The sequence below is a fragment of the Micrasema longulum genome, unplaced genomic scaffold, assembly GCF_059751315.1.
Source record: "Micrasema longulum isolate JH-2025_06_02 unplaced genomic scaffold, ASM5975131v1 h1tg003407l, whole genome shotgun sequence".
In the NCBI taxonomy this organism is placed as follows: domain Eukaryota; kingdom Metazoa; phylum Arthropoda; class Insecta; order Trichoptera; family Brachycentridae; genus Micrasema; species Micrasema longulum.
The window spans coordinates 37,844-64,484 of NW_028280471.1; the positions used below are offsets into that span (position 1 = coordinate 37,844).

The window sequence follows — 26,641 nt, forward strand, 5'->3', positions numbered from 1 at the left end:
TTTCGTAACTTCATTCCATATAATATCTTTTCCACCCGCTGACTGTATTTAAAATAAAAGGCTTAACGGGCTTCCTTTAAAAAAAATTATGTCCAATAATCGTCTAGATTTTTAGAGTCTAAATGTTTTATTGAAGAAAGAAAAACGGAGACAAAAAACAGTGTACGAGATAGAAGCGCACCAGCTGAGGCTACCTGACTATTACAAATTATAATAACAATTAAAATGATCAATAATCAAAGTAAAATTATTATACGAACACATAATATAATGATATAAAATTCGCAAGCCCGCTTCGTTGCGAGCGGTACCATTTTTACAGCGAACTGTTTTACCGACTTTCGTCATGCGTCAGTTGTGTAAGCTCGTTCCGTCGAATCCGTTCGCTCGTGTCGCGAGTTTCGATGTTCACTCGCTCTGTTCAGCTCAGTTTCGCGTGGGCGGTGAACGGATTCGGTCGTGCGTGAGTGCTGCCTGTAAATAGTATTTGCAAATTATAAAAGACACATGGATTAATATTCTGCATATATATAGCGTGACAACGCGCCCTTTTATTTAAAATTAATAAGACAGTAACGCTCGAGAGATCTGTGACTTTTTTAATGCCAGTTTACTAAAAAATATTTATAAATAACTGAACTGGTTTATTTACGAAAATATGACAACAAAACAGTGGTGGTCTTGGTGAATTTTGTGTTCTCTTAGGTGAATTCATGGTAAGAACAATAATTAAAGCAAACTATTAATTATTTCTGACTGAAACATACTTTGCCATATGTGTTTTAAAGATCTTCAACAACTTTTTTTCAATTAATTTATTGACATTGGCTCCGAGATGTTTAGAAAATTGTTTAAGATTTGTGGGTTTGCCGTTTCAATTTTATAGGTTAGAATTTTATTTACTTTATTTTGTGCCGGTAAATTGACGCTCTAAGTATATTTTTCAAAATTTATCAATGTTGCATTATTAAAAATCACAAATCAAATGTAAATCCTCAATTATTACTATTTTATTATTTTGCACCACAACAGGCCAGGAGGCCCAATTACAGTGGTGAATTACACCACCGAACACCCAGGCTTGAGAAAAATCACATTTAATTTTTGTATTCTCACCGGGAATCGAACGTGGAACCTTCCGCGCGTGAGTTAAACAATATTGACAGTTCACATAATAATATTTTTACTTTACTCTTTTTTAATGACTTCATACTTGGGTGGGTATTTCATGTTGTTCATGGTGCCTACACGAGACGACGAGACACGCAAATCGGGTATCTGGACGAATGTTTTCGACCAGGTTCTATCGGGTGGTAAAACACCTTTAAGGTGGATACGCTATTGAAATGTTATGTTTTAAAAACAGGTAATCTCAGATAAAAATCCTGGAAAACGGAATCCAGCAGAAATAAGTCCGCCTCAAAGTATGGTGGTTGGCGCGTTCGTGAAATATTTGTTTTTAAAGGTGGTTTTCACTGAAGAATTTCACTCCCTGGACGGAACTGAAGCGTAAGACCGATCACCTTACCTTTCTGTAACAGATGATCAGTAAACGCTGCATTTGATATAACACGATAGTGCCCCAAGCACCACCTGGTGTGGGTAGTGGTTTGATGTCGATGATAGTGCTTGTAAAAATATTTCAAAAAAAGTATATTGCTAAGTGTCCTCGGCACGCGTAACCCTAGTGAGGTCACATATTTTTTTTATTATTATCGAAATGCGATCTCTCAGGCGAATGAGTGGTAAAACTATGTACGATAGATGCACAAATGTTGAGATCCGTACATTATGCAAGGCTGAGACAAGCATTATCGACAAAATCAAGCAAGGAGCTCTGCGCTGGTTTGGACATGTAGAACGAATGGACAGCGAAAGAACGGCTAAGAATATTTACAATGCGAATGTTGATGGATGCAAAAATAGAGGAAGACCGAGAAAGACATGGCATGACCAAATCCAACAAATACTTGAAGATGGATATGTCAAAAGTCGGAATAATCGGTGCGCGTGCATGAGAAGATGTATGAATGTAGAGGAAGCGAGATCTGTATGCAAAGATAGAGTGTTGTGGCGTTCTATCATCTCTGCCTAACCTTGTGAAACGGCGTGATGGTTTGTTGTTGTTAATTATAGTTTGTTAGAGAAAAATATGAATAAATAAAATAAATAAATAAATAGTATCACTAGGGCATTTTGACGCACCCTTTCTTGGACCGAAATTTAGAAGTATACGAATTTTCGTATGGTGTTCCTTTTTTAAACTGTTTGTCCGTATCATTTACCTATCCGCACCCGGTGGTGCAAAGGGTACTGCACTGGCAATCCAGTTGCAGCGAATCTTGATATTTTTGTAACAAAAAACTAGGTGATTAGTTTCACGCTTCAGAGTCGCGATTACAAACGCTATCTTCATCGATACATTTCGAGACGGAATAAAGTAAAATCGATATTTATGTACGAAAATGTTTTTATTTCTATGAAAATTTAACATATCTTCTTTGGTAACCTGTAATTGAACATGACAATGTGTAGAAAAAATAATTGTTAACATATATTTTTCATGCAGAACACTAAATTTTTCTGTGTAGATAACATTTAAGATAAATGTTAACTTAGCATATTGTTAACACTGGTGCCTCTGGGAAAAGTTAAAGATTGCAGTGGCCTTATAAATAAATGTTTTATTCCGGCCCTTCCTGGAATAGAACCAAGGGCCCCGATTACAATACGAGTTAACCTGCAGTTATCTGCAATCTATATATATAAAAGGCAATGTTCGTTTGTGTGTCCTCGATGGACTGAATAACGACTTGCCCGATTTACGTACGGTTTTCAGCGAAATGTAGATCTTTGCCAAGAACGTGTTTATAGCTATTAAATTCTTCAATTTATTAAGTAGAAAAAAAAGTTAAGAGCGTAAATGTTTTGTTATCCATCACCAGGGTTGCTTTCGAATTCAAGTTATGATGTTGCGCCTTGAATTCGCAGCCTATAATATGTAGGTTACGTGCAGTTCTGTATGAAGGCACATAATAAATGTACACTGTATGGTCAACTATTCATTTATTTACATACAAGTTTACTACTGTACATTATTTGAGACAATAAGTCCCAACTCCATGGGACTAAAAGTCCTGTGTTGAGATGGGACGAGCAATCAGTTGACACAGACACATGAGTATATCACCAATAATATAGGATTAGAAACATAAAAAAATATTTTTAAAAACATATATATATGGCACATCAATATGGTAAACAGTAAACTCAAACATTCAGAAAATCATCAAGGAGTTTCCCACTCAAATCCCTCTCACTAAGGAAAATCCAGTCCTTAACTCCTTTCTTGAAAATATTTTTTATTTAATTTACTATAGTTGTATTATATATTATAATGTTCAACTGTGTAACCAATATTCAAAAGTAGAAATATTTTTAATAATATTGATTACATTTAAATTTTTACTAATATTATATGTTTTGTATGATTAGTCATTTTATGTTATGTATAATTTTTATGTGACAACATTAACAACAACAATATTATGTGGAAGCCTCTAATTGGACTTTATGATATGTATTTTTAATATAATTGTATCTTATAAATTTATAAATGTCTGTAGGCCTTCCAATGAAATAAAATAATACAAATAAAAAAAAATGTAATAAAAATTGTGAAGATGTTCTTTTTTAGTGCACAAAAAAGTTTATTTTTAAATGTTTACAAACGACATTCGTTTTTTTAGATCCCAATCAGATTATTTTCTGAAATTCTTTATAATTTCTACCCATTTATTTCTTTTTACTGGATTTTTAGTAATATAAAAATAATATCAACTGACATTCCATACATTTTTGAAAATCTCTTTCCTGAATACAGTGCACCCCTGTTGGTGAGGAGAAAGTTTGACATTAACAAAAATAATGATTTTGAAAATTGATTATTTAATGCTTTGGAATTCAACCATAAACAAGTACCTAGGTACCTACTTAAATTTAATATTTAAAAACGAATTCTTTAAAGTTTTGGAATTAAATCATAAACAAATACCTAGTTACCAATGAAAAGTTACACCATTTTTACATTTATCCGAACGGTTTTTACAAAAGATTTTTTTAGTAAAGTTTTGTAAGAGATAACGCGGTCCGACTCTTCTTCATACAAACGTATTCTCGTTGGATTATGGCATTAGAGCAGTGATTTTTTCATTCACCATAGATATTTACCAATGGATTGTTTCGTTTTTGTAAAAATTGTTGATTATGGAAACTAGAACCATCCAAACCCATAAAAAAGCACAGTTTTATCCGCTGTCTTCGGGCGCACGGTATAGAAATATAACTATTTTGAAAAACGCACAACGTACCGATGCAGAAAATTTTATTCTGATACTCTGTCTAAAAAAATATCAAAATCGGTTCAGTTTTGAGGTTCGGAAAACGAGACAGCGAAACGTCGAATTTGTCTATTCTAACAAAAGATCTGACACGCAGTTGTCTTTTCACACAGTATCGGGGGGCATCTGCAAGACAGTGACAGGAAAACAATGTACTAATAACTATTTATCTAAATTCTCTGTCTTCGCAATTTATGTTATCCGAAACACAAAAATAATAATTTGGACTAAATACAATAATTGATATCAGACTTTCGATTGTGTTCATTTAATCTATATACGAGTATGTACTCAAATTAAGCAATAGCTAAGCATTGCCTAGTTCAGCACGTAGTCTATAAATTAATATCGATTTCCTACAACGAAAATGTTAATATTTGTATACATATTTGGTGTCAGTCAAATGACTCCACTACTTAAAGAATTACACTGGCTACGTTTTTCGCAGAGGGTGGAATGTAAACTCTATTGACTTATGCATAAGTCACTTTACAACTCTGCTCCGGAGTATCTAAGACATCTACGCGTTCCAGATGAACCAGCTGACAGGCGTCTTACACTTAGATAAGCTACGTCAACAACAGCTTACTAAATTCGGTGAGCGCGCGTTTGCGGTCGCAGGCCCTAAGGCATGGAATGCTGGTGGGAACCAGAAGTGCGAAACGGTGAGAGTGGAGTGATGTTTCGGAAAAAACCTAAAACCCACTTCTTCTAATCATTTGAATAAATCCGTAGCATGTGATAACGAAATATATTGTTTTGCTGAAATTAAAAAGTTTCATTTAAATTTATTTATTTATAGAATCACTTTTAAAGGCGCCCTTGATGTATTATATTACGAAATTGGTGCCAAATAAGTTATCCATAATAATAAAATACTAGCAGTTAGGCTGTTACATGCTAGGAAATTCGGGCTTCGCTTTATCGGCCCTTCGGGCCTCATTTGAATTATTCGAATCTCGGGCACTGTGAAATTTCACCATTTTGAGTTTCACATTTTTTTTGCTGTTAGGAGCAATCTTTATTATTTTTAATCTGCCAGCGCTACCTATGTTTTATTATTATACTATTTTTTTTTCTTCTTTTATATATGGTGCTTTTTATTACATTAGTTATTAAATTAAAATCCTTTTTTTTTTTTCTATTTTAGTCTCCAAGCGCCACCTGTTTTATTTTGTTTTTTTTTTTACATAGATGGTGCTAATGAGAGATGGCCATTATATTTGAAACTATATTTTAGTATGTTATGCAATAGTTAAATCGCGTTTCCAACCTACTCCGTTCAAACTTAAACCGGCCGCTTTATCTTCTCGGCTACGACCGACTTTGAGAGATATGTCATAAATAGCTTAATATTTTTTTAAAAATAGATTTCCTGTTTAAAAATTAACGAATAATTTATTAATGTCATAAATGATAAATTGTTTGCCACTTTCACATTACTTTTCAACAAAATGAATGATTAAGCACCCACTAATTTCACGATATTAATTTTAAGCCTTCTTATTTATTTGAAGAACAGTATTTATTGTAAAAAACATCGAATTGTTTATAGTACAACGATTATGCACTTTTGAAAAAACACTTTCCTTCCAAGTATAAAATTTAATTTCACAAAAAAAAACTTATAGTAATTTTTTAATGTTCAATTGAAGGTCTTAATCTAGGGTTTCCTAGGACAGCGGTGCCCGTATCTTAACGGCCGTAGTGAACGGTGATGCGGTAGACAGCCGTTGTAACAGTGACTAGAGAGTGGTTTCCTAGGAAAACTGTTTTGATAACATTTATTTACACCGTTTTCCTAGGAAACCACTCTCCAGTCACCGTTACGACGGCTTTCCATCGCATCACCGTTTACTACGGCCGTTAAGATACGGGCACCGCTGTCCTAGGAAACCCTAGCTTAAGACTACATAGAAACTTTAAACATATTCGAAAATAAAAACTATTTATTAACAACCGATCAACAGCTGTCAGCTGTCAGTCAGCGACAAAAGTATAAAAAGTAGTGAAAAATAAAACAGAATTAATATAAATATTTTATCTGTCATTTGAAACAAAAAAATTAAAAAATACGTGTTCCGATCGCTACACACCCAATATAAACAATGGTTTTGGCGATCTTATAACGTAAGATTTTTGATATTTTTTTTATTCATTAAAAAAAACTGTTTTACCGGAATTAATATAAATATTTTATCTGTTAATTGAAACATTAAAAAAAAATTCACATGTGAGGATTCGATCGATATACACCCTATACTGTTTTTTATACCCTGTCACATCCGAAACCACGATGATCAGTATGAGCAAGAAGACATATTGGCGCATTAAAAAAATCTTTTAAATATGCTAATATGTCTTCTTGCTTATACTGATCATCGTAGTTTTGGATGTGACAGGAGCCCTGGGCCCCGATTACAATGGAAAGTTAACATTTATCTTAAATTTTATCTTCAAAGTAAAATTAAGTTTTCCGTACGAAAAATATAATTTGCGTTTATTTTTTTTTAATATGTTCAGTTACAGGTTAAAAACGAAAATATCTTAAATTTTCATACAAATATACACACTTTCGTACATAAATGTCGATTTTACTTAATACTGTCTCGTTATGTACCGATGAAGATATCGTTTATAATCGCGGCCCTGGAACTTAAGGCTGTTGTAGTCTGGTAAAGCGCACGCAAAATCAGGAAATCATACGATTTCGCCATTTTAAAACGAATGTTTTTTTTTAATCGCGCAATAATAAAAAAATAAAAAAACGTAAATATCGGTACCGGTAAGCGCAAGAATGAAGTTCATAAAAACGTAAATATGACATTGTTATAAATTAAATACTACAACCAGAATTATCTTCTTTTAAAAAAAAAGAGAATACAATTCTATAAAAAATTGTTTTAACTAAAATATTTCAATAAATAAATTTTTTGATAGTATTACCGAAGGGATAATTTTATGTAGAAATAAATGAAAATGTCACAAAAATGTATGTGATTTAAAATAATTGTATTTCTTTTCAAAAACAAAAAATTAAATTTTTGCTTCGGTTCATGTCCAATTTACCTTCAAATTATTGCGACAAATTTTAGTTCAATGCTTAATCTTTATTGAGATCCCAGATACCGAAGTTTAGTTACATAAAACTTTTTAGTATATTTTTTAACAGAAATACCTTAAAAAAATATTGATTTTATCTAATTTATGTTTTTTTATTATTGCGCGATTAAAAAAAAAACATTGAACGCACCAATTGACGGCGTCGCGTCGGCGGGCAGCATTTGGCCGAAGTCGATTGTTAGGCCCTTTTCATAACCTTCGGCAAAAGTCGAAGCTTCAATCACATTTTCAAATTTCAGAACATTTAAGGTCGGGTTTTTTATTTTTAGTGGTTCAAAAGCAAAGTGAACTAAGTCCACTCTGGTTTAAACTAGGTTTTTTTAATTTTTTATTTATTGGGGATACGAACAGTAATACATGTAACAAAAATATAACAAATAAAATAAACAGAATAAAACCAATGACAGATATCCACAGAAATACACGTACAATACATACTAGTGTGTTTGTGTGACTGTAAGTGAGTGAGAGGGTGGGTGAGTGGATGTTATATTGGAATGAGGGTGGACATGTGTGTAAATATAGGTTTAAACATATTTTAGTTCGTCTAATTCTGTAAGGGTAAAGTGGAATCACTTCCATATATGGTAAAATTAGTCAACTAATGACATGTTTTATTATAACAATAAAAGCTTTTTGCACATCTTTCATGCAGTAATCGCAATCACGATGTTTTTAGACTTGGTTCACTTTGCTTGTGAACCACTCATTTCAAAATCAAAAGTAATAATAATGTACTACAACAGAGATGAAGAACACTTTAGATAAGGTAATATAAAAGTCTAGGCATTTGCGGGGCTTATGACATGACATTGGTTGGTTTAAGTGGTCACTTAACACACTGCGTAACATTCATCATTCTTCAATGAGAAAGTTCAGTGATTTAAAAAAATATATTTGTCGATCAGACTAAGCCAATTTATTTTTACTTTTTATGTATCGTACTCGTATTATCAGCGCTTTGATTTTTTAAAGTTTTATAATTTTTCAAACCGGAAATCTATTACACCACTCTATCATTGGTTAATTCTTAAAAAACTAATGACGTATTTCAAATTAGATCATTTTTATTAAAAATCTTTAAAATTATTTTTTCGTACGTTTTTGAGAAACTTCGTCATACAATAGAGAAATATCGCGTTTTTCTTTTTTATATTCTTTAAGTAATAAAGGTTTATGAAATACTGTCCAGGGAAAAAATATTATTTTGCTTATTATTAGTAGCATAAAAAATACTTTTAAATATGTAATTTTGAATTCCCGCAAAAACGGTGATTCCATCGGCCACGCCCCTAATACGTCACGATTCCTGTTTATTTGTTTATAACAATTTCACGAATCTTGACGTCACAACAACCAAGGCCAAACACGTCACGTTTTTCAACTAAAATATTTTTATTGAATTTCTTTTTTACATTTATAAATGAAAACATATCCATATTGATTTTGGGAATACAATTAATTATTTTAAATCCATTTCATATATTTTTATCAGTTATCGAAGTATGTGGTATTTCCCTTTAAAAAGGTTTAATTTTTACCGCGTGTAAGAAAACATTTTTGTATCCAATTTCCCGTATCACTGAACTTCCTTATTTTTCCATCTGTTGATTTTTGTGAATTTAAAGAGTTGTAACCTTTATTGATATTGGTGAGGTTCACCTGACCCAATTATTTTACGTACTAGGCAATGTCTGTAAAAATTTGGTAAAATTTATCGCTTCTTTTTCGTTTATTTATTTTTACATTTTATGTGTTGTATTATGTTTAATTGTCTATAATGTATCGATATTTTCTGTACAAAAATGTGTAAATTTGTAAGAAAATTTGAAGCATCTTTTTTATTTTGTATTTATTCTTAAAATAGTACAAACATTATAATTCATATAACTTGAATCTAATTATCATTAAACTATGAATTAATCATCAATATTTCTCAACTACTTATATACTAGTAACTTGTATGTACATTTGAACCTTAAATTTCACCAAAACACGGGTTTCAAAAAAGGTAGTAACGAAAAAGATTGCAAAAAAAAAAAACAATTTTGGGAAAATTTGTCGAAAAGGATCTTAGTCAGTATCCTGTGATTTTACAATTTCATTTATTTTTTAAATAATACATGCAAAAAATTCGATTTAACTTAATAGACAATGAGGAAGTTCAGTGGTTTTTTATATTATTTGTGAATATACTATTAAACTAAAAGTCAAAATTTTATTTTTTTAATCTTTGTACATCGTATTATCAGCACTACGATTTTTTAAAGTTTTGTATTTCTGAAATAACTCCGCGTGTAACGTCAGAGGTTCATTTCCTCTTATTCTCATTCAGTTCTTCCCATTGGTCCAGAAGCGACAAGCAGACCGGAAATCTTCCATAGCTCTAAGATCATAAGTTGATTCACAAGAACCAGTGACGTCATTCAAAGTAGTGCGTTTTTATTATTTTTTCCGTACATTTTCAAGAAACTTTGCACTTCAATTTAATGCTCTAATTTTTACCCTGCGCAAGAAAACATTTTTTGTATCCAATTTCCCGTAGGGCTGAAGTTCCTCATTGAGTCGATATTGAGTTCTAATTCAGAAGCTAGTAGGTCCACGCGAAACCTGTGGTGGATCGTCGTGGACATCCCTGCGTTTGATATTTATCAACTCAATTGAAGATAACTCTGTTAACTTTCCATTGTAACCCGGGCCCGGGTTATACAGGGTGTTCATTAAACCCTGTCACATCCGAAACCACGATGATCAGTATGAGCAAGACGATGTCGTCTTGCTCATGAAATGGTTTACAAATTAATAGGAAGAACATACTAATAAAATATAAACTTACCAATGTAAAATGTATGAAAGAATTGAAAAGTATGGATGTGGGAGCGAAAATGAGTAATCTAACTGTCAGTTGCCTTCTGTACGCCGATGACGCAGTCCTCCTAGCTGACAGCGAAGAGGAACTGCAATCCTTGGTTACAAAGGTTTACGAAGTGTGCAAGGAGAGTGATTTGCTAATGAATGTGCAAAAGTCGAACGTCATGGTCTTTGAAAGAAATGTAACTATGACTAAATGTAAGATTGTAGTAAATGGAGATAGTTTGAAACAGGTCGAAGAATTTGTATATCTGGGTAGTATGTTTACTAGAGATGGAAATATGGACAAGGATATTGAAAGGAGGGTTAGTGCCGGTAACAGAGTTAATGGTGCCTTAAAGTCTGTCGTAGCAAATAAGTGTCTATCGCAAGAGGCTAAATTAGCAGTTCATAATGGAGTTCTGGTACCAACCCTAATGTATGGAAGCGAAGCATGGAGTTGGAAAAAAAGGGACGAAAGTAGACTGAATGCTGTTGAAATGCGATCCCTCAGGCGAATGTGCGGAAAAACAATGTATGATAGGTGCCCTAATGTCGAAATTAGAGCAGAATGCAAGGCTGAGTTAAGCATTATCGACAAAATTAAGAAAGGTCTTTTGCGATGGTTCGGTCATGTGGAGCGAATGAATGATGAAAGAACGGCTAAAAAGATTTATGATGCGAATGTGACTGGTTGTAGAAGTCGAGGAAGGCCGAGAAAGACATGGCATGATCAAGTACAACAAATTCTTGAAAGTGGTCATGTGAAAAGTCGGAATAATCGACGTGCGTGCATGAGAAGATGTATGAATGTGAAGGAAGCAAAGGAAGTGTGCCAGGACAGAGTGGTGTGGCGTTCTATCCTCTCTGCCTACCCCTCTCGGGAAATGGCGTGATGGTTAGTTAGTTAGTTAGTTACCAATGAAAACCATTTGGGGATCTCTGATATATCTCGACAGTGGTTCTCCTTTATGCAAACTCTAAGAAATTCAGAGTTTATAATGTGGTATTACTTTTTTCAGACAATTGAAGATATTAAATTATCTCTGCTCATTGCCAATTTCAATGATTCCTTTTCAATGCATTCCACGGGACATCACAGGTATGTGTGATTTTGTTTTATAGCGAATTTTATTTTGTTCCTATCTGATTGTTCATTCGCAGCGTGTGCCGTGTGCCATCTACGTACGTTATTTTATTGTCAGACGCCGCGCCGCTCTGAAAGTAGGCGAAGTCGGATAGCTAAATTTCTGGTTGGAGACTATAAACCATTACAGTGCGAGATATTGGCTGGTCTTATCTAGTATTACCGATGTTTACAAAACTATAAATACAAAACGTTTCGGATGAACATGACAGATCACGAGCCGTGTACATAACTGCCTAGACATGGTTCTGTTTATTTATTTATTTACTAATATACACGGCTCGAAGGGCCTATTACCTTACAGAGATACACATTAAAAATAATATAAACACTGCAATATAATGTGAAAAACAACAAATCAAATTGAAAAGTATTATGTTACATAGATACTATAACAAAGCATTTTCGTATAAAGAACATACTTAGATCGATCTATCTATCTATATCCATCCATATCTATCTTCTATCCATATAAATACAAATGAATCGCCGTGTTGTGTCTCGCTAAAGCACGAAAATGGCTTGACAGATTTACGTGCGGTTTTTTGCAAATTTTTCTAATTCACGTACTCGAGGTTTACAAATAATAACATCTTCAATATATTTAGTAAAAATATAGTTAGAAGCACATATGTGTTTTCATCGATTTTCCAGGGTTGCATTCGACTGAAATGCATATTCCAAAAAATTTGAAGAATGTTTTTTTTTTGTGAATTAAAAAAAGTTTGTATTTTAACGTTTTCAAACATAAATTATTTTCAACGGATACTGATTTAATTTATTTTCTAACGATTTCTTAATTTCTACATGTTAACATATTTTTAATGGATTTTTAATAATATTTAAAAAAAAAAAAAAATTAACGGGTTAGACATTCGAGACATTTTTGAAAAACGGATTCTTACACAGAATGCACCACTGCCGGTAAGTAGCGTAGAATTTGACACTTGCAAAAAGAATTCTTAATTTGAAAAAATATTATTTTATGTTTTGGAATTCAACCATAAACAAGTACCAAGGTACCTACCTATGTAATTAAATCCAATATTTTAATATTAAAAATGTTTAGTTTTGGAATTCAATCATAAAGAAGTACTTAGGTACCTACATATCAATGAAAAGTATTTTTTCTTTTATCCGGAAACTTTCTGCAGGTTTTCACGACACAGTCATTTTTCTTTGATTATTATTTTTTTATTGGCGGACTTTGGTTTCGAATTAAATGTCAAGGTCACGTCAAAACCTGGCTGGTGGTTTAAGACAGGCGCTGTGGCGCAGTTGGTTAGACGGCCAACTGTGAAACTGGCGTCGCGGGTTCGATTCTCACCAGTTGCAAAAAAAAACCAAGAAATATTTTTTTCTCAATTGGTCTTGGTGTTGTAGTGTATTTTTCGTTACCCCCTTCCATATCTCCTCTATCCCGCCTGCTGACAAGCCTCAAAATAGAAGCTTAGCGGGTTATTCCTTTAAAAAAAAAAAAAAGAATTACCAAATACGCGTCGGTCATGAGTTGAGTATCATTATTTTAGAACGCTCAGGGTAAAAGTGATCTGACTTTTATTCATCAACACGTACTCCCGTATTTTTTCCATGGATTATGGCACTAGAGTAGTGTATTTTGCACGATTTAATTTGAGTACAACGAGGCCTCTTAACCAATAAAATAAATGAAAAACGATTGCTAAACCAGCAGGCAAGCCAATTTTCGGGAATATTTATAATTTTTAGTTTTGAAATTCAATCATAAACAAGTATCTAGGTACCTAATTATAAATGAAAAGTCTTTTTACTTTTATACGGAGAGTTTTTGCACGCTTTCACGACACAATCAGGCATTTTTTAAATATATTTACTTTGGTATCGAATTAAATGTCAATATCGCGTCAAAACACGGCTGGCGATTAAAGAGTGACCAAATTTGCTTTTGGCAAGAGTTATAACATCATTTTAAAAGGCACAAGGTAAAACGCGGTCTGACTTTTCTTCATTAACACTTACGTGTTAATGTCAGATATTACTACAAGGCTGGCAGTTTAAGAATTAGCGTTAAGCATGAGTTGAGTGTCATAATTTTAGAGGCTCAGATATATTGTGGTCAGACTGTTTTTCATTAGCAAGTATTCCCGTATTTTCTCCCTGAATTATGGCCCTAAAGCATTGATTTTTGCACAATTTTGATTTAAGCACAACGTGGCCTCTTAGCCGATCACATGAGGAGATAGAACGAAAAACTTACCCATATTACAAATTTATAAATAGCTCAAAAAAGGAATAATAAATAGCATGTGTTTTAAAATAACGTTTGCTGAACCAGCCTATAGAAGGCTAGCCAACGTTCGGGAATAAAAATAATTTTTAGTTTTAGAATTCGACCATAAACAAACCTAAGTGCCTACTTAAATTCAATATTTAAATATCAATAGCTTTTAGTTTTGGAATTCAATCATAAACCAGTACCTTATTTTCAATGCAAAGTCTTTTTCTTTTAGTTTGAATAGTTTTTGCACCCTTTACGACACAATCAAGTATTTTTCTTTTCATTTAAAGACAAATATTAAATCTATTTTTTACTGCAATATACAAACAAGAAATACAAGAGTTTTGTACATACAGCAATAAAGTTCTACAATTTACTTTCGAATGACCTAAAAAATATACAAAACATACGTACTTAAAAAACGTACATAAAAAACACCCGAATAAAACAGTTCTTACAGCCCGTGTTAGTGATATGTAATGTTAAATTATCAACTTTTTATTAAACCTATTGTGTCATAACATATTATATACCCTCAGACCAGCACTTGCTGATTGGCAGTATTTCGTACAAATAAAATATGTAATGTAATGAAATAAGTAAAATTAAAACGATGTATTTTGTCATTTTCGTAATTTATTTTGGTTTCGAATTAAATGACAAGCTCACATCAAAACACGGCTGGCGAATAAAGAATGACTAAATTCGCGTTGGGCATGAGTTGAGTGTCATAATTATAGAAGGCTCGGGGTAAAACGCTGTCTGACTTTTCTTCATCAACTCTCATTCACGTATTTTCTCCATAGATTGTGGCACTAGAGTAGTGATTTTTGCACGATTTTGATTTGAGCATGATGAGGCCTCTTAGCCAATCACACGTGGAGATAAAACAAACTCTTATTACGAATATATAAATAGCTTAAAAACGTCAAAAATAAATAACGTGTGCAATTACGAAAAAAATGTTTGTTCAACCATCTTATAGCAGGCAAGCTAACAGGACAACGTCTGTCGGGTCCGCTTGTCTATATACAATGTTCAAATGGTTGTCCTCGATGGACTGAATAACTACCGGACCGATTTACGTGCGGTTTTCAGATAAATGTACATCTTTGCCGCGAGAAGATTTATAGCTCATCAAATCTTCAATTTATTAAACCCAAAAAAAGTTAAGAGCATAAATGTTTTTTTTATCCATCACCAGGGTTGCATTCGCCGAGAATGCGTATACAAAAAAATGGATGGATGTAATTTTTTTATCTTTTAAAACGTTTTTTTTTTAATGTTTACAAACAACATTAATTTTTTGTGGATCACAGTCAGATTATTTCCTTGATTTCATTATCATTTATATCCATTTATTTATTTTTACTGGATTTTTGGTCATACTAAAACAATTTTAACTGATATTCAATAAATTTTTGAAAATCGCATTCCTAACTAAAGTGCACCCCTGAGCAGAGTTTCACATTGGCAAAAAGAATTCTATATTTGAAAATTAATTATGTAAAGTTTTGGAATTTAACCACAAACAAGTACTTAGGTACCTACTTAAATTCAATATTTAAAAATATCACACATAATCAATTACCTAGGTACCTTCTTATCTTTATTTTATGTAAATCGACATCTTTCAAATTATTTAGTAATATTTATTTTCAATGGAGCACATGCAATGCACATAATAACGGCAGGAAGAATTGCTACTTTTAAAATAAGCATATCATAGTAAAAAATAATCCACGAAATTATGTTAATAAGAAATTATACTATCTGCATCAAATATGATATGATGCAAAATGATATAAATATTCATTAAATTTTTATATAGTTTTGGATTCAGGAAGCATTACAAATATTTTACAGTAAAAAACGCTATTTACATAAAAGAATTCAAAATTACTAAATTATTTAAAGCATCCGCATGAATTTGTTTTTATTGGAAAGTTACGCCATTTTTTACGTTTATCTGAATGGTTTTTTATCTGCTTTCTTTGGGCACACGATATATAACTAATTTTGAAAAAAGCAAAACGACTTGAAAAAAAATTCTTATACTCTGTCTAAATAAATAATAAAATCGGTTCAGTATTTAGGTGCGGAAAACGGGGGAACGAAACTTCGATTTTGTCTATTCTAACAAAAGGTCTGTCGTGCAGTTGTCCTTTTCGCACAGTATCGGGGAGGCATCTGCAAGACAGTGACAGGATATGTGTTTGCCATTTTTTGTATGGACTACGTCCGCTAATAAATAAATAAATAATTATACAAATATTCTGTCCTCACAATTTATTTAAACTGAAACAAAAAAAGAATAATGTATACTTACATATCTAATTTGGACTAATTACAATAATTTATATAAAACTTACGATTGTGTTCATTTAATCTATATACGAGTATGTACTCAAATCTAGCAATAACAAAGCATTGCCGGGTTCAGCTCGTAGATTATAAAATAAAAAATCTGCCCTTATAAAATATTTAATTTAAAAAATATTTTTCATATTTTTTTAAGAGGTACGAAGTACATTATATTAAATACAACTAAATTCTTTTATATAAAAAATATCAAAAACATAGTAATAATAATAACTGTAAAGTAATTAAAAAATGAAGTATACACAAAAAATATGGTATACAATGGAGTCTATAAAGAAAAATCGGTATTTGTGTACGAAAATGAGTATATTTGCAAGAACATTTAAAACATCTTCATCGGTAACGTATAATTGATCATGTTTAAAAGAAAAAAAATGCACATTCTGCTTTTCATACAGAAAATTTAATTTCATGAATTGATAAATTTTCTCTAAATTGGCAGTTCACAACGGAGTCCTGGTCCCGTTCCTGATGTATGGGAGCGAAGTATGGACTTGGAAAAACAGGGATGAAAGTAGGCTGAATGCTGTCGAAATGCGATCTCTCAGGCGAATGTGTGGTAAAACTATGTACGATAGATGCTCAAATGTTGAGATCCGTACATTATGCAAGGCTGAGACAAGCATTATCGACAAAATCAAGAAAGGAGCTCTGCGCTTGTTTGGACATGTAGAACGAATGGACAGCGAGAGAACGGCTAAGAATATTTACAATGCGAATGTTGATGGATGCAGAAATAGAGAAAGACCGAGAAAGACATGGCATGTCCAAATCCAACAAATACTTAAAGATGGATGGTCAAAAGTCGGAATAATCGGCGCGCGTGCATGAGAAGATGTATGAATGTAGAGGAAGCGAGATCTGTATGCAAAGATAGAGTGCTGTGGCGTTCTATCCTCTCTGCCTACCCTTACGGAGAAACGGCGTGATGGTTTGTTTGTTTTTGTAAATTTTCACTTCCCACTGTAATCGGAGCCCAGTACCTTGGAGTTAATTCAGCAAATGTATTTTTTTTTTCAGTGAATTTTAACAAGTTTAAAGTATTTAATAGAAAGTCATGGTTAGTAAATTCATATCTGATTCCGAGTTTAAAGTAAACATATCTTTAAAATATATTCTGAACTGTATTAAACTATAATACGGAGTCTATATAGTTGAGTTGTATTCCTAAACAGAGCTGTGTACAATGTGCACATACATTTCAAAGTTGCAATATTTTAAAAATCCTTCGTCACTCGCAAAATATAGCCTAGCATTTTTAAGGATTTATTGGCTATGCAGTTTAAGCGTCTGACAAAAGACAACTTTTGAGCGAAGATGACGCTTAGATCTGGCACTTATTTAAGAAGATAAACATGAACAGAAAAAATATATATAAAAGGAAAAATAATGAAACCCACTAAACCGGCTTTGTCAGCAAAAACAGAAACTTATTTATCGTTTTCTATAAGATAATCAAATAAACACAGGATTATTTATTATGTTATAAATAATATTAAACTCGTATAAAAGTGTTTTATTTATAATATATTATAAATGTTATTCCACAAAGTAAGTAAAACAAAAAATAATATCATAAAAATATATTTCACATTGATGATGTAGGTGCTTAGGTGCCACTGGATTTTTCAAATAAAAGAAAACCAACCTCTCACATGATAGGCAAACGCGCCAACCACTTGACCACTAGGCGGACAACACTTCTCGTACAAAAGGTTTAAAACAATTACGCATCAAACCCAAAGGGCACTGCATTGTTAAATAAAATGCAGCGTATCATATTCTTGATCACCTGTTACAGGAAGGTAGGGTGATCAGTCTTACGCTTCAGCCATCAGTCAAAAGATAGTGAAATACTTTAGTGAAAGCAGTCCCTCCATATACCCGAAAGTCGTTTTAAAATCCGTGGGTATTCCTATCGGTTTTTCTCATTGTTAAAATATATTTTTTGTCAGTAAACGAGTTGCTCTTTTAAAATTTCAATTTTATAAATCGCAATATTAATTGAATTTGACCCTACTGCTTTTATTGACCCTGGAACTGTAAGTTTGGCAAATTACAAGTAGGGCTTATATTCCCATTCTTCCTCACGGCCATATTGCAAACACGAATGGAAGCATAAACTGTATTACATTCAGTTACCAAAATCTCTTTCATCTATGGTGTTTTTTTAATAAATTTAACGACACCAATTTAGATTATATGAAATTACTCAACTCCGACGCCCTTCATACAAGTCACCAAAAGATGAACTCGGGAAATACTTCATTTCGGCCTTACCAGGAATCGAACCCGGGACCTCGAGAATGATAGGCGCATGCGCCAACCACTGCACCCCGAGGCGGATTTTTTTCTTTTGATTTCCTTTTTCGGAATTTTGACCAGAGAGCAGCCATCGCGTCGAGAACAATCGTCCCAAATTGCAATTCAATTACACACACAGAACTGCATTAATCCGTCCGAGCACAACCTTACAAAACAATTACTGCTGTAATAATAAAACATGAAACGATCAATCGTTCAATCCTTATGACCAATTTCTTTAGCTGCTTATTCGTGACTGATGAATAAATGTATAATTTATTCACACATTACAACAGAGATGGAGAGTGTTTGTCGCAGGAGGCGAAATATGCAGTTCACAGTATAGTCCTGCTGCCTCTCCCGATGTATGGGAGCAAAATACGGAATAAGAAGAACAATGATGATAGTAGGCTGAATGCTGTCGAATGAATGAATGAATGAATGCGATCTCTCGGCCGAATGTGTGGTAAAACTATGTACGATAGGTGAACATATGTCGAGATCCGTACATTATGTAAGAATCAAGGAAGAAGTTCTGCGTTGGCACGAAAGAACGAAAAGCACGAAAGAACGATTTACGATGCGAATGTTGATGCAGAAATCGAGGAAGACCGAGAAAGACATGGCGCGACTAAATCCAAGGAATACTTTAAGATCGACATGTAGATAATTATAAAAAAAAAAAAAAAACTCAACACAGGGCTCTTGGCCTCATATAGCTAGGGATACGTTGTATATTTTTTGTAATATGTTTCTTTATATGTATAAATAATTAAATAACCGGCGCGTGTGCATGAAAAAATTTATGAATGTAGAGGAAGCGAGGTATGTATGCAAAGACAGGGCAATATGGTGTTCTATCCTCTATCCTATCTGTACTGTACAAGTCACAGTTTGGACTGTATTCCACAATCCTGTAGCAAGGGGTAGGTGTTGGCCGTGTCTCGCTGCCGTCGTCGCTCTCGGGGTCGTAAATCCCGAAAGTTATGTAGTCTCGAAATTCCTCTCAAGTCCGGTGTCACTGCGTAGGTCGGTGGAAGATACTGGTTCGTAGTCCTGGGGTGAAGCGATGGTCAAGTCCAAGGTGTAGATCCAGTAGTAGAGCGGGAGGTCGGGCGGGGTGACGAAATGAAACGATCAGACTAACTTGATGTCTCGAGGCGAACTCAATATTTATTCTTTAAAATGTACACATTATATAGGGCGTGTTGCGGGCTCCCGCTACCTGCGTCCGAACCGGCGTTAGGCAAATACGGGAGTGGGGGGGGAAATACCGCTCCCACTATACCCGGCCGGCGCGCCTCCCCCAAAGTGCATATAGGGAGGTGCCGGCGCTCGGCCCGGTCACTTCGCTGGGAGCCGCCGCACGCGCCACATCAATTACAAATGCCTTTTTTAAGGCAGTCCTTAGTCTTTATACAAATACAAATATGCATGTTAGGGCAATAACGCGTCAAACGTCTAGATTCAGGCCCTTTTTAGGGCCTGTAACACAAATTCCTGCTCTATAGTACCCCGGTATCGCTAAAGTCAGACCCGAAAGTGGAATATTCATCCTTTATTGTGGGTCCAACATTTAGCCTACAGATACCGGGGGCCCTAACTATATTATTGCATTTTCATTTACATATTTAACCGTCCGTTACACTATCCTTACGGGGAAATGGCGTTATGGTTTCTTTTGTTTTATTCAAGACTAGGTATTTACACGGCTTATGAACTGTCATTGGCTGGTTTGAGTGGCCACTTTAAGCACCATTATGCCTATGTTTGAACTTCCGTCTTTCTTCCATTCTTCCATGTGTTGATCTTTGCGAATTTAAAGAGCCGAAACCTTCATCGATGTTGGTGAGGTTCATCCGACCGAATTATTTCACGTACTAACTAGGCAACGTTTTTTATAATTTGTTCCATATTTTTTGTTTACTTATTTTTGCATGTTGTTTGTGACATGTCTGGGTACAAATGGTAAGTTAATTGACAGTATAAGTAATTCAGATAAACCATACATACTATCTGACCGACCTATTCCTTCACTCTTGTCGTCTTGTCAAAGCATCGCGTGAAAATAAAATGCCAATCTCATGTAATTTCCCCTCAACTGCCTACTTTGTACTTCATTACTTTGAACTTTGCATAAACAACACGATAAAAGAGTTAATCAAGCAATTTAATTTTCTAGTCGACATTTAATTATTAATAGAGTTTATAAAATTTAATCGGAATATAGTTTTTATTTTTTTATTTAAATTGAAAACATACTATATCTAAATAATTTTATATACTATGCCCAAGGAGTTTTAAAAAAAACTCATTTAGGGACATGCAGATAACAATATTTATTTAAAAACTTTTTTATATTTTAAACTATAAAATTATTTACAAAGCAGAATAAAAATTTTGATTCCCTACAAATTAAAAGGGTGTGAAAAAGTTTAAAAAAATACAAAATAAACATAATACAAGGTATGGAAATGAATTCGAAATGATATATACATAATACAATTGAAGGAATATAGATGTTCAAATATGGGCAGAATGGTGAATGTTACACAGTGTGTAAAGTGGCCACTTAAACCAGGCATTGACAGATCATAAGCCCTGTAGATGCCTAGACTTCTATATTACTTTATCTTGAATGTTCTTCATCTCTGTTGTAATATGTTAATATAAACAGCTCCCCAGGGAGTTGAATCCAGTCCTTCTCTACAAAAATTTGGACAAACTTAAAATATTGTTCATAATACAATACATAAAAGAAAAATAAAAAAATAAATAACATGTACAAGCGAAGCGAGTATGAGAGTGCAAATGTTAAAAAAATTACAAAAATGAAAAAGTTTTTTAAATAAACAAAATATATGTACCCAATACAGGTTAAAAAAGTATCAAAAGCATATTAAAATAACATATACATAATACAAGCTAAAAAAGTTTGAAAGAGCATAAAAATCATTTAAAAAGTATTAAAAATTACATATACAAGCAACAACGGTAAAATATTAAAAATCATGTGTTCAAGATCATTCTCTGGATCAACTAACATTATTTTATTCGTAGTACTTTTGGCAAAAAATAATTTTTCAATTCGCACGACCTGTTTCTGTATTTTGAAATTGGTACTTAAATTTTTTGTGGCAATTTAGGAAATTCCTTGAAACCTATGTATAGTAAAGATCTAGTACCAAACTTCGTAGACTTCACAGATCCAACATAAATATTATTTTTGATCGAGTACTGTACTGTACTGATGGATGTCTCTATCGAAAGCGGGCTTTATGTTACTGTGCATTGAGTCGATAGAGCGAGTTGTATTAACGATAGTGCTAGTTATCTCAACAATCGAATAAAAACAAAAAGGTTCGTGTGTTTGCGAAAACATCTACCGCCTTTTTATTTTTGTTTTTTTTAGACCACAACTCGGCAGAATTACGGCGCAGAACACCCAGGCTTGAACAAAATATCATTTAATTTTTACGTTCCCGGCGGGAACCGAGCCTGGAGCCTTTCGTGCGTGAGTCTAGCATCTTAGCTATTACACCACGGATGATGCTTTTTATTCTCATTGATAACTTATCTCTGTGTCCGGGCGTGTGTCATATGCGTTATTAAGTGTGGAACAGGGTCTGGTATTGTCGACAAACAAACCATCACGCTGTTGCCCCGTAAGGGTGGGCAGAGATGATAGAACGTCAAATAATTCTGTTTTTGCAAAAAGATCTCGCTTCCTCTACATTCATACATCTTCTCATGCACACGCGTCGATTATTCCAACTTTTGACTTGTCCACCTTTAAATATTTGTTGGATTTGGTCATGTCATGTCTTTCTCTATTTCTGCACCCATCAACGTTCGCGTCGTAAATCTTTTTAGCCGTCCTTTCGCTCTACATGTCCGGACTGACGAGGAGCTCCTTTCTTGATTTTGTCGACAGTGCGTATTCCGGCCTCACGTAATAATATCGACATTCGTGCATCTGTCGCACATATTTTTACCGCATATTCGCTTGAGAGATCGCACTTCAACAGCATTCAGCCCACTTTCATCCCTGTTTTTCAAAGTTCATACTTCGCTCCCACGCATAAGGGTCGGCACCAGGATTCCATTGTGAATTCCTCATTTTGCCTCTTGCGACAAACTTGCCTAGGTTGATTTAAGTGCAACGTTAACTCTGTTCCCGGCACACACCCTCCTTTCAATATCTTTCTCGGTCCTCCCAACCCTAGTACACATACTTCCCAGATACACAAATGTCTACCTGTTTCCCCGTGACATTCATCCGCAAATCGCTTCTTTTGCATACAACATGTCGCTTTACATAAATAAAGTAAAACGTCCACGTTTCATTTCATATTCACTTGCCGATTGTGGGTAATATTATTAGTGATGACCTAAACAAGATTTTTACCCGAAACCGAATTTCGGCTTCTGTTCTAGTTTCGGCCGCAACCGAAATTCATTTAAATAAGTTGAATGTCGCTTCAAAACGCCAAAACTTAGACGTTTTTATTGTTAAACTTTTCCAGTTCATTAAAACAAGTGTTCAATAAAAACACAATTACATCAAAGGCATTAATTTAATAGTTCGTTGTTTTTATACATCATATGCAATTGGTTGCTACACATCGTTTTACGTTTGCAATTGGTTGCTACACATCGATAGGGACGAGGTTGTCAATTTTTTTAAAGTACGAAATTAGCAAAAATTTACAAATCTGCTTTCCTTCCATACTCTTTTACTTTTATTTGCTTTTTATATATATTGATAATTTTTATGTTTTTCTTATTATGTATTTTTGTATAATTTAATTTAGTACGTGCTGTTATTTGGCATATGATTTATTGCTCCTATTCCTTATATTTCTTACTACAATTGAGTGAATTTCTAGAAAACATAACTCAATTATCATTTCAATTATGCTTTTATATATATATATATGTTCTTTTTCTGTTGATTTAAATCATGCTCTTATTTTGTGTTATTATTTTTTTTAATACTACTATATTATACTATTATTTTGTTGATTTTAATGATACCACTATTTTGTATATTTGGTTTTGTGTGATTCTTAATTTGTAAAATTTATATTTTAAAAATTATTCCTGAATATCTTTTTTGCATTGTATTCTTTGGAATTTGATTATTTATTACATTTACCTTTTTTTTCTAGATTGTGATTCTATGTCATTATAATTTGTTAATTATTTACATTAATTAATTTCACTATGTATTTTTATTGTTATCTATTGTGGCTTGACACGGGCATAGCCTAAAAAGCCTTAATAAGTTCATAAATATTTAATTTTGTAATTTTGAATGAATAAATAAATAAATATTATAACTAATATGTGACGAGTCTTCAATGTACGCTTTAGGAACTTTAAATTATTAGCCATAAAGGCATTCTTCATCTTATTCTAGTGCCTTGCCGGTTCCCCCCGACGTTGGCGATCACTTCAGCGAAAGCGTATGTATCTGTCCTGCGCTAATTTTACATTTCGCAGCCAGGACGAGCTTATTGATGCTCTGGTAAATTTTCTTTCGGGGTTACCTGCCCTTAGCTGGTTGGTTTTGGTTTTGAGGCGCCAAAAACTCGCCTTTCACCCTCTCGTTATCTGCTGTGATCACACCGTTATGAGTGAGATCCCATTGCCCGGGGTTCGCGACGTGGACGCTAACGAGTAGGACTAGTCAGTAGTGTTGCCGGTAGAATGCAACTAGGCGTTGGCAGCATTTTAAAGAATCACATCCTCCAGCAAGATGTGACTCACTGCGGCCCTACTGACAGTTTGAACCCATAAAGGCATTATATATATATAAACATGGAAGATCTTAGAAAACACGAGCCATGAGTTGCACTCGAATTAAGCGGAACGTAATCCGACACATCCTGACCGTAGGTTTCGGACGATTTTTAAAATTTTTAATTGATTTATTTATACATTTTATCATAATTACAATATTTTGTTTACTTTGCCCAGCTAACAAGGGTACATACCCCGTTCCAAGCTAGGCAATTACTTAATATTGATTAATTTGGTGTTTATTTTGTAGAACTCCATATTTAAACTTATAATATTAGAAATCAAACACTGATTTGAGTCTACTGAACACTTTATTTTATTTTTACAAATATAAAAATAAAAACTTCGTGACAATTGTTTCGCCTTGTTGGGGCATTTTCAAACGAATGACTCAAATCAGTGTTTGAAAATTATAAGTTTTAATTACTTAATACATGAAATGGTTTACAAGTCAATAGAAAGCACCGACTAATAAAATATAAACTTACTCGTACACACATTTTGATACATATACATACACACATTTTTATTTTATTATTTATTTTATTTAGAAAACATACAGTCATACAAAATAAGTACTAAAAACAAAAAAAATTAACATAAAAAGACCAATTAAGTTTTCATAAATTAAAAAGATATAAACATTAATGTGACAAAAAATAAAAAATAAATAAGAATTTTAAGTGAGAAAAGGATAATTGTTGACATTTGCGTTTTCCATGGAGGTAATAAATTAAAATAAATAAAAATACCGAATGTACACTCCGAGCCATCCACGCACACACATGAACGCACATATAAAACATACACAAACATATACATTACATGCGGCACATATACATAGCATAAACCACTCAAGATGCACATTCAGCAACTATCCCAAATAATCGACCCCATGAAGAAATTTTCTGTACAGATGCAACGTGCAGTTAAAAATGTCTACATCAATACTGAGTCCGTTATAATTTCTGCAGGTCCGTCTAATGAATGAATTCGAGGTATAATTGTTTTTACAAGTTGGTACATAAAAAAGGGAATTTATATAGACATATATATATACATATAACCATGCGCATACACATACATACATTCATAAAACATAGTCAATTTATTTAACATATAATGCGAAACTTCATTTTGCCATTTGTATATATGTATATACTTTTTTAATTATTCCTTTTTTCATATTTTATTTTTAACATTCAGTGAGAAGCTCCAATCCACGGCATGCATCAGCCTTTATGGCCAAAACTGGCCGAAACCGAATCCGAAAAATCCGTCGGTCAAAAATTTTTAAAATTTGCGACCTGTTTCCTTCTTCCACTCTTCTTCGTCTTCAATCGGCGAGCAATATCTAAACAATAATCTCTCGATGATTATTGCGTATTGCTTGCGAACCTATAATAAACGAATGATGTTTAGATTCTGTTTCTATTTTCCAGTGCACTCCGGAGGAGAATGGCCCTACCACCTTTGCCACCCCTGCGCCGGCGCAACTGTCTTCTGATCCTCGCTCTGATCTTCTTCATACCGTTCGCTGTCATCGTTTTTATATCTGGCTCAGGTAAGCTATTTCCAATGTAATACACCCGTGTACCGTGTACGTGCCTACATATTACGTCATGCGCTCACTACAACACGCGCTCACAATGTGGACAACACGTTTAGGATGTGTGGTGGTATTGAAATTTGATGAATAGGTGTTTGGAAAGAGTTATGCCGTCTCTCTCTCGCAGTTGACCTCGATATTGTGCGAAAAAGACAACTGCACGGCGCACCGATTATGCCTAATTTAAATCGCCAAAATCGAGGTTTCGTTGTCCCGTTTGCCGCAAAACTAGACCGATTTAGTTTTTTTTAAGAAAGAGTATCAGAATGAAATTGTCTGTGTCGGTACCTTTTCTTTTTCCAAAATTATTTATCATATTAGTATACCCTGCGTTTGAAGACGCCAGGTAAAACTGGGCGCTTTAACGGATTTTTAAACGGTTCTAACAGCCATAAGAAATAATTGATTATAAAAAAAACAAAACAACAGAGACACGCCAATGGTAAATATCTATCGTGTGTAAAAATCGCTTCTCTGGTGCTATAATCCAGGGTGAAAATACGGCAATACTTCTGTATGAAGAAGAGTCAGACCGTGTTTCCTTTTAATAAACCTTGAACATAATAAATCCCTAAATATGGGAGATGTTCTCTTTAATACTATGTTTAACGCTTAAATGATTGGTATAAAAAATCCCTCCGGAGACAGTGCTTCAAATTCGTGTTACATTAAGCGAAAGATGACATGGTGTGTTTAAAACAGTCACCCTTTTAAAAACAAATAATAAAAAAAATTTAACACATTTGTGTAGTGTCTATTTTCCA

At 33.5% G+C, this 26,641-nt stretch overlaps 1 long non-coding RNA gene across 1 annotated transcript; it reads left to right on the plus strand.

The window, feature by feature from the left end:
* Positions 1-353: 353 nt before the first annotated feature.
* On the plus strand, positions 354-26,641 carry LOC148270785 (uncharacterized). Its single transcript, XR_015825284.1, has 3 exons — positions 354-716; positions 11,396-11,475; positions 25,711-26,641. It is a non-coding gene; the product is annotated as an uncharacterized LOC148270785 (long non-coding RNA).